Source organism: Jaculus jaculus, chromosome 5, assembly GCF_020740685.1.
Source record: "Jaculus jaculus isolate mJacJac1 chromosome 5, mJacJac1.mat.Y.cur, whole genome shotgun sequence".
Lineage (NCBI taxonomy): Eukaryota > Metazoa > Chordata > Mammalia > Rodentia > Dipodidae > Jaculus > Jaculus jaculus.
Window position 1 is genome coordinate 150609545 of NC_059106.1, and position 8592 is coordinate 150618136.

At 44.1% G+C, this 8592-nt stretch overlaps 1 pseudogene; it reads right to left on the reverse strand.

Moving 5' to 3' along the window:
* Positions 1–5418: 5418 nt before the first annotated feature.
* On the reverse strand, positions 5419–6497 carry LOC101593392 (annotated as a pseudogene).
* Positions 6498–8592: the final 2095 nt, after the last annotated feature.

The window sequence follows — 8592 nt, forward strand, 5'->3', positions numbered from 1 at the left end:
TCCCCTTTGAAATTCCATTCTCCATCATATTATCTCTCCATCTCAATCATTGTACTTACATATATACAATATCAACCTATTAAGTACCCTCCTCCCTTCCTTTCTCTTCCCTTTATGTCTCCTTTTTAACTTACTGGCCTCTGCTACTAAGTATTTTCATTCTCACGCAGAAGCGGATAAGGAAAATTTTGATTGAGCATGATTCCCCTTCAGTCAGAACTTTCAGAGCATGGCTTGTATATTCTGTTATTGTCCTAACATCTTCTTCAACAAGTATTTTTCAGTTCCTCTGAATGGAAAAAGGATCTAGAATTAGAATGCCTAGAACTTGTATTCCTTGCTTCTGGTTGCTGCCACAAATACCTGACAAAAGTCACTTGGGACGGGAGAGGGCATTTCTGCTCAAGGATGTAGAGGGTACAGTCAGCCCCCTCTGGAGGGCGCGGCGGTGGGAGCAAGAGGCAGCTGCTCTCATTGTAGCTGCTCTCCGGAAGCAGAGAACTGTGGTGCAAGGTCTTGGCACTCTGGGATCCCAGGCCAGAAAATAGTGCAGCCTACTCCTAGGATGGATCTTCTCATTCCTTTCAACCTAACTAGAAACTCTAGAGATTTGTTTCCTTGGGTATTCAAAATCCTGTCAAGTTGACAACTCAGATTAAGCATTACAGCGCTGAAGGGGTGGCGTGGTCTTTGGACAAGGAAATGGAGCAAATGGACAGATAACCAAGAGATAAGGGGAGGCTGCTATTGAGTCATGGTACCTCAAGGAACAAAGACAGGGATTCCAGAGTCGAGGCACAGGAGATGGGACAGATCAGGAGGTTCAAGACCAATCGCTTGTGACTTGGCAATGAAGGGCTTCTTGGTGACAAATGCCAATGAGACTTTTCCGGCTTGTCTAAACCAGCTCCATCAACAGAAATCTAGTGTGAGCCATGAAGATCATCATAAACTTCATAATAGTGTCATTAAAAGAGAAAAGAAACAAGCAAACAACTTTATGTTTTATATTTTGTTATTCAACATATGCAAAACATTATTTCAGCATGCAATCAGCATAAAATTAATGAGACATTTTGCGTCTTTTTGAAAATTTTTGATGTGCATTTTATGCATAGCACACATCTCAGGGTCAGGGCAGAGTTATTTGAAAAGCTCAGTAGCTCAGTGTGCAGTGGGCAGTGTGGGCCAAGGGGTGGAGATGAGCCTGGAACTGTCGTGTGGCTGTGAGAATACAGGCATCCTACAACATACCCAGTCTTTAGTCAACCAGGAATGATTGTGCATAATTATCTGACCCAGTCTAGCTTGTCCAAAGGAATATCATGATGGTCTTAGAAATGTGCTCTGCCTAAGCTTGAAAATGCCACGTAAGCCACATTTAGCTGAGAGAGGTTAATCATTTTCTGGTGCATCTATCAGCTTCGGCTTCCAGATGTCCCTGCATTTTGTGTTTGCCCTCATGCCAGTTGTTTAAGAAGGTAGTCTGCATGGTTATTGTTATTTGCTGAAAAGTGATCTTTCTCTTATTTCTGAACAGGTGGATTCAGTAGCTTTGGAGGTTAAAGAAAGCTAGGGGCTGGAGAGATGGCTTAGCGGTTAAGCGCTTGCCTGTGAAGCCTAAGGACCCCGGTTCGAGGCTCGGTTCCCCAGGTCCCACGTTAGCCAGATGCACAAGGGGGCGCACGCATCTGGAGTTCGTTTGCAGAGGCTGGAAGCCCTGGCGCACCCACTCTCTCTCTCCCTCTATCTGCCTTTCTCTCTGTGTCTGTCGCTCTCAAGTAAATAAATAAATAAAAATACTTTATAAAAAAAGAAAGCTAGGGATGTGGGCAGCTGTTTACCATGTGAGAGGGTAACAAAATTGTATTTGAGATTAAGATTCCAGAATATCATAGGCAAGAAAGACCTTAAATTTAATGGAGGATGCCACGGCAAGAAGCTAGACAATCTACTGTCAAAATTAGTTGAAATTAAATTACCAAAGGAGTTAGGCGGAGCATACATGTCTTTATAACATGGGTGGAGGGAGAAGAAGTCACCTAGTAGAGATAAGAAACAGGAAGAAAGGGCCCTCAGACCTCCTCACAGGGAATAATAGGAAGTCAAATTAGGAGTAAATTTATGTGGTCAGCTCCAGTGTTTATTTACCTATTCTTAATCATGGCTTAGTGGCGATCTGATATTTTAACACAGGGAAGTGAGTATGGCTTTGTAGATGGAATGTAGGGTTGGTAGAAAAGGCAATGACCACTGGAATTAAGGAACCCAAATATAAGACTTTTATCAAAAGAAACTAACCTGTATGCTATTGCTTGCTTGACTAGAATGAGGTTTAATAGCTTCATCCTCAGATAGACAGCTTCAGTAGCCCCAAATACAGACAGCATATGAGCAGGCTGGTAACAGGATTCTCACATCTCTGCTTGGTGACGAGGACAGAGTCATCTAATTTGGTCTTTTGCTGTGGTGTTTGTTGTTATTTTATTTTGCATTATTTTCCATGTAGAATTTCACTTTAGCCCAGGCTGATCTGGAATTCGCTATGTGTCACAGGGTGACCTTCAGTTCACAGAGATCCTCCTACTTCTGCCTCCCAATTGCTGGGACGAAAGGCATGCCCCACCATGCCTGGCTGGTCTACTTTGTTTTCACCCGACATTGCCCCCATCCTTATCCATTTCCTCCAGATGGCTTTACACATTCCTGTCCAGCATGCAAGTCTGCAAGGGCACAGACTGTGTACAGAGCACAAATATTATGAATTAGACCTACAAGTGTTAAACTTGGGTCTATCAGTTCTTATGCAGACATGATACTTCTCTTGTCCTCTTTAAAGTGAGAACAACATAGTTGGCTTCATGGGGTTGAGAGGTGTAGAGAGGATATCTGCTGAATGCTTGGTACAGAATGGTGCTCAATAAATGCTAGCTGGGTGCTGAAATTGTGGACTTGGCTTGGAATTGGATTACTTAGTTATGATAAAAAACAAAGAATAAATCGAAGTATGATCATTGGCTAAAATAGGATGTATGTACATGAATTTAGAAATGAGCAAATGAGCAAATGAGGGCCCAGCCTGACACATCTTCATCAGATGCCTTTGCTAGCCTACTGGGAGGATAAATCTGAGGTGTTTTGAGAGCCCCTCCCATCTGTCTGTTTCTCTAAGTTTGACTGCAATATAATTCACATATTATAAGACTCACTCACTTAAAGTAAACAACCTGGGGCTGGGGAAGAACTCAGCCATTATAATGCTTGCCTTGCAAACATGAGGGCCAGAGCTCCATTCCCAGAACCCACATAAAATAAAGCAGGCACCGTGGCGTGCGCCTCTAGTCCCAGCATGGGGTGTGCGGAGACATGTGGATCCCTGGGGCTCCCTGACCAAATAGCTATAGCCTAATTAAGCGACTGATTGGGCCAGTGAGAGACCCTGTCTCAGAAAAGGTGGACAGCACCTGAGGAATGGTTCTTGAGATTGTCCTTTGGCCTCCACATGCATGGACATATGTGCACATGCACCCCTTTGCCATCTGAGCAGCCTGGTAACAGGCTCCTCACATCCCTGCTTGGTGCTTGGGGACAAACTGAAGCGGTCTGAGAAGGAAGCTATTAAACTTTATTCTAGCCAAGCCTGCTCTACATACCTACAGTCTGCCTTCTGTCTCTGCAGCCGTCACTGTTCTGGACGTGCCATGCAAATGGAGTCAAGCAGCATGAGGTCTCTGGTGATGGCTTCTGTCACTCAGCATAATGTCTCCACGGCTCCTCCACTAGGCAGCATGTCATTTTCTTTTATGGTCGAATTACATCCCATTATATAGTATCGTCCGTTTCATTTGTCTACTCATCCGCTTATAGACATTTGTGTTGCTTCTATCTTTGGGTTACTATCTTCAGCTGCTGTAAATATTTTTAGTTTGGGCGTGAGTGTATGCACATGTTCACGTGAGTGAGTGCAGGCACACGAATACCACCGTATGTGCATGGTGGTCAGAGGACAACTTCAGGTGTTGGTCCTTGCCTTCCACTTTGTTTGATGAAGAGTATCTCACTTACCACTGCATTTTCCAGGCTAGCTGGCCTGAGAGCTCCCAGGCAATTTGCCTTCTGGCTCTAGGCATGCTGGGACTACAGACACTATCACTACTGCCTACAGGTTTACACAGGTCCTGAGGAGCCAAACTGAGGAACTCATGCTTGCAAGGCAAGCCCACTATCTATTGAAATAGCCACCCAGGCCCTGCTGTAAATAGTTACACATGAGTTTTTGTGTATACATTTAAAAGTTTCTGTTATGTATGCTGCTAGGGGTGGAATTGCTGGGTTCCAGTTTTTTCTTGGTTATCCTGTCACTTGGAAGACTAAACATGAGTAGTTCTACTTCTTATCCCTCAAACATTCTCCTGTGAAAAATCCCATGTTTGAATGTTGAGTCACACCTACCAATGGCTGAGAAGTTATTGCATAGCTAATATTGTTGTAGGCGCTGGGTAGTATTGGAGGCATATTGGGTCCTAGTGCCTCTTAGAGGGTCAGTGTAGATGGGGCCTAATAACTAGATAACTATTTTTGTTTGCAGAGGGTAGGCAATCTGTGGTACAAAATGGAGTTGATGAGAAGTTCTTAACCCATGTTGGGATCATTACTTTCTCTTTAAGCCTAGAAATGGGTGGTGTTGAAGAGGGGCTGGCAGGTTTTTAGATATGGAAAAAGTATAAACACTGATGTGGCTTCTACGAGAAATAGCATGGTTCAAGCAGTGGGTGTTGCCGGATTATAAAAAATAAAATAAAGAATCTTCAAAGAAGGGGACATTTAATGAATATACAGCTCATCCATGGGAAATAATGATTAAGAGAAAAAAAATTATGCAATGATTTGTAAATGCCCATTAAGAAGCTATGTGGCCTCAGACAAGACATTAACCTTTTATACCCATTCATCATCAAACATTGAGTGCAAATTGAATGTCAAAAATTCTTTCTTTACAAAGGTATGCATAAATTGCTTAAAATATTAAGTCTTTTTTTTCAAACCTATGGCCTTTATTGTAGTGACAAAAATGTTTGACAAGAATTTTAACTTTTGGTCATTCTCATTGATTAAAAAAAAAAATATTTGCAGGCAGAGACAGAATGGATGTGCCAGGAACTCTGGTTGCTACAAATTCCAAATGAATGTGCAGCTGGCTTGATGTGGATACTGAGGAACATGAGGTTATAAAGCTTATCAGGAAAATGCTTTTATTTTGAAACTTTTTATGAGAGCAGCAGACAGATAATGGACACACCACGGCCTCCAATCACTGCAGATGAACTCCAGATGCATGTGCCACTTTGTGCCCCTGACTTACATGGGTCCTGGAGAATCGAACCTAGGTCATTAGACTTTGCAGGCAAGTGCCTAACCACCAAGCCATCTCTCCAGGCACCTTGCTTCTATGGCATGGAAGATGGGACCTAAGTGAATGCTATAGTAATGACAGCTTACAGATCCTCCTCAAAATCCTCCCCTGTTACAAAGAGGTTGTGCAGATGCATGGGTGGGGCCTGTGTACACTGTGTGCTAAGGGCCCACCCTCTGTCTGAGGAGTCCTTGTGCTCCATGATAGCTCAGGAATTTTTCTGTTGGACCCCTCAAGATTGGATGTGGGAGCACAAGTGGTCCGTGGAATGTGGAGAGTGGTGGGGGATCCATTGAGGTGGCCTTCCTTTGGGGTCTTGGTCTCAGGGGTCCCTTGGATCTGCTGGCTTGGAGATCCAATGCACTGGTCTTCTTGATGATTCTGTGTCCACATGTGGACTGTCCCCAGGTGACAGGAGAAATCGTGCCCATTTAGAAGATGGGGCCTTAACCTGCAGGGCAGGACTTGGTAGTTTCCATCGAGGAAAATCAAGCTCCTTGGGGTGGCAGTGTGCAATTCCAAGACAGTGGCTGCTGCTTTGTTGTGTCATAGTCAGGCCACTGGAACTCTGGCATTCCAAGGTGCCCTCTGCATTGTCCAAGTCCTACACATCCAGGAAACATGAAGTCTGCGTTGTGCCCTGGCTCCATTTCTTCTTTCTGGGCTGGGCTGGACTGAAGGGTGGGATAGGCTGTTCCACACTGGCTGAGGGCTGTGTCTGGAGGTCTCCTTCTCCCAGCTTTGGCTCCTTATCCAGATACTTCAGCCAGCGGGACTCCAAGGGCTGTGATAGTCCCTGTAGACTCCCACTGTCGGCCTGCCAAGGTCCTGAGCTTTCTCTGCTGGCACCTGTGGCTTCTCCCAGCAACCTGAGTGATGACAGCTCTGAAACTTGTCCCTGCAGTAAATTTAGTTTTTGGACATGGTGCTTGCAGTCAGCACCAGAACCCTCACCATAAGCCCGCACAAAGGACTTCTCTCCACAAGCCTTGCATGTCCATTTGAGACTCTTTTTCACCTGGCGCGCCTGAACGAGCTGGCAGCAGCAGCACCGCAGGACCCGACTCGGCTGAGGCGGCGCCATGGGCTCTGGGCCGCGTGTAGGGCACGGGCGTGCGAAAGATTAAGCCTTAAGATGTGCATGGTGGCGCACGCCTTGAATCCCAGCACTCAGGAGGCAGACGTAGGAGGATTGCCACGAGTTCAAGGTCACCCTGAGACTATGTAGTGAATTTCAGGTCAGCCTGGGCTAGATTGTGACCCTGCCTCTCAACCCCCTTCCCCCCCACCGAAAGTCTTAAGAACTTTCTAACATTGTCTCAAATAGAGCCATGTCTTGAAAAGATTAAACTATGTCCAAAGGTGGAGATATGTTATAAATTAGAGTCCCATGTCCCAACTAAACATATTGAAGAAACTTATTATTCTTTAAGAAAAAAAAAAATTTCCAAGTGGGTGTAAGCTTGGCTGAGAGATACTAATCCACTGGTGCCTCAGCCTGGAGAACATTCCAAAAACAAGTTCAAGTCTGTACTTATCTTTCCTCAACTCCACCCTCCATGATTCATGAAAGGGGCACACCTTTCCCTAACCTCAACTCCTTGCAGGTATTTGTTTTGCAAGGTTCCCTGTGTTCTGAAGATCACAAATATTGGGACATTCTGAGCCTGTGTCCATGAATGCACATTTCTTCACCCATGTTGAGGTCCCTGAGTACTTTCATGAAATCTGCCCATCTCTAGGTCTTTACGATTAAAGAAGATACCTGTAACTGGCAACATCACATTTCCCTCTTAGAGGTATGCCATCCTTTTATGGTTGGTAGTGAGCTTCTCGTTCCCTTTTTGAAAGGTAGCCATCCTTACCTTTGATTTGCATTTATTGCCTCCAGCTCTTAGAAGCTATACCAAGCAAGTAGGAACATGATATTTCAAGCAGATCAGCAATCCTTGTGGATTGTTTCATGGGATCTTTTTTAGCTTTGTTGTGTTGTTGGGGTCAAATTCAAGAGCTGACTGATCCTAGGCAACTGCTGTACCCCAGAGCTGTATCTCCAGAGCATGGATGCCCTTTGGGTTGGGCCTATGTCCGTTTCCAGAGCCTCTGTTCTCACTCATTGACTCAGTCATGGCAGCAAGGACTGACAGGGGCCATGTGATCTCCTCCTTCTCTCAATGACAGGCTCAGTCAGACATGTGCACCAGCAAAAGGTGATCCTATTGCTGACATATCTTTCGCACTCTTCTCTATGGAAGAGCAAGTATTCCCTAGATAAAGGCATGGTGGACTCTGTAAGACACCAAGTATAAAGGACATAGAAACGTAACTATTGATTACAGACTGAAATTAAAGTAAGTGGAAATGTATCCTCCCATGTATGAGGAGTACATCCTACATGGCTGCTCCTGGAGAAGGGTCATGGCCGAAGCCAACTAACTGCCTTTAATGGAGGGTGACCTCCTCCTGTGTTCTTCAGTCAGTTTGCTTCAACTCATGCAGTGCAGAAGTTGGCTAGATGGGCCAGTACTCGTGATATAGAAATTTGGATGTTATAAAATCCACTGAAACATGCATAGTGGCGATCATTGCTGGAGCACAATTTCCAGAAGTGAATTTATGGGATGTGACCATACTTGGGATTAAGCATTGTGTTTTCACCTCTTCATGATCTCTTCTTTGTCAGATTGGGGTTATAAAATCACTAGTTGTATTGCTTCTAGTTATGTTTTTGATATTGAAGACATGATGAAAAAATATTTGTATATACTTAGACAGTAAAACTAGAACATTAACCCATAAACTAGAACATTAACCAATACCAAATTCTACTTTTGTTCTGGTAAAATTAAATATCATAAAAGACTCTTTTTAGTAGGCATGTGGACTTATAAACTACTACAAGTCCACAGTTACTCCATTCACTGGAGGTTTATTTTCCTCGCAAAGGACCATCTATCCTTAAGCTTTGTATTTATCTCCCTTACTTGGAGAGCATGAGTGGACTGGGGTGAAAGTCTACTCCTTTCCTTATTTTGGGACAAGTTTTATGGTGTTGTTGCTTCCTATGTCTTCTGTTGCCTCAAGTGGTCTTTATATTTTCTGGAACCACATCTGTGTTTTGTTTCCGCCCTGACTTCTTTCTCAGCCTTCTTCTGCTTGCCTTACTTCCTTATACATTT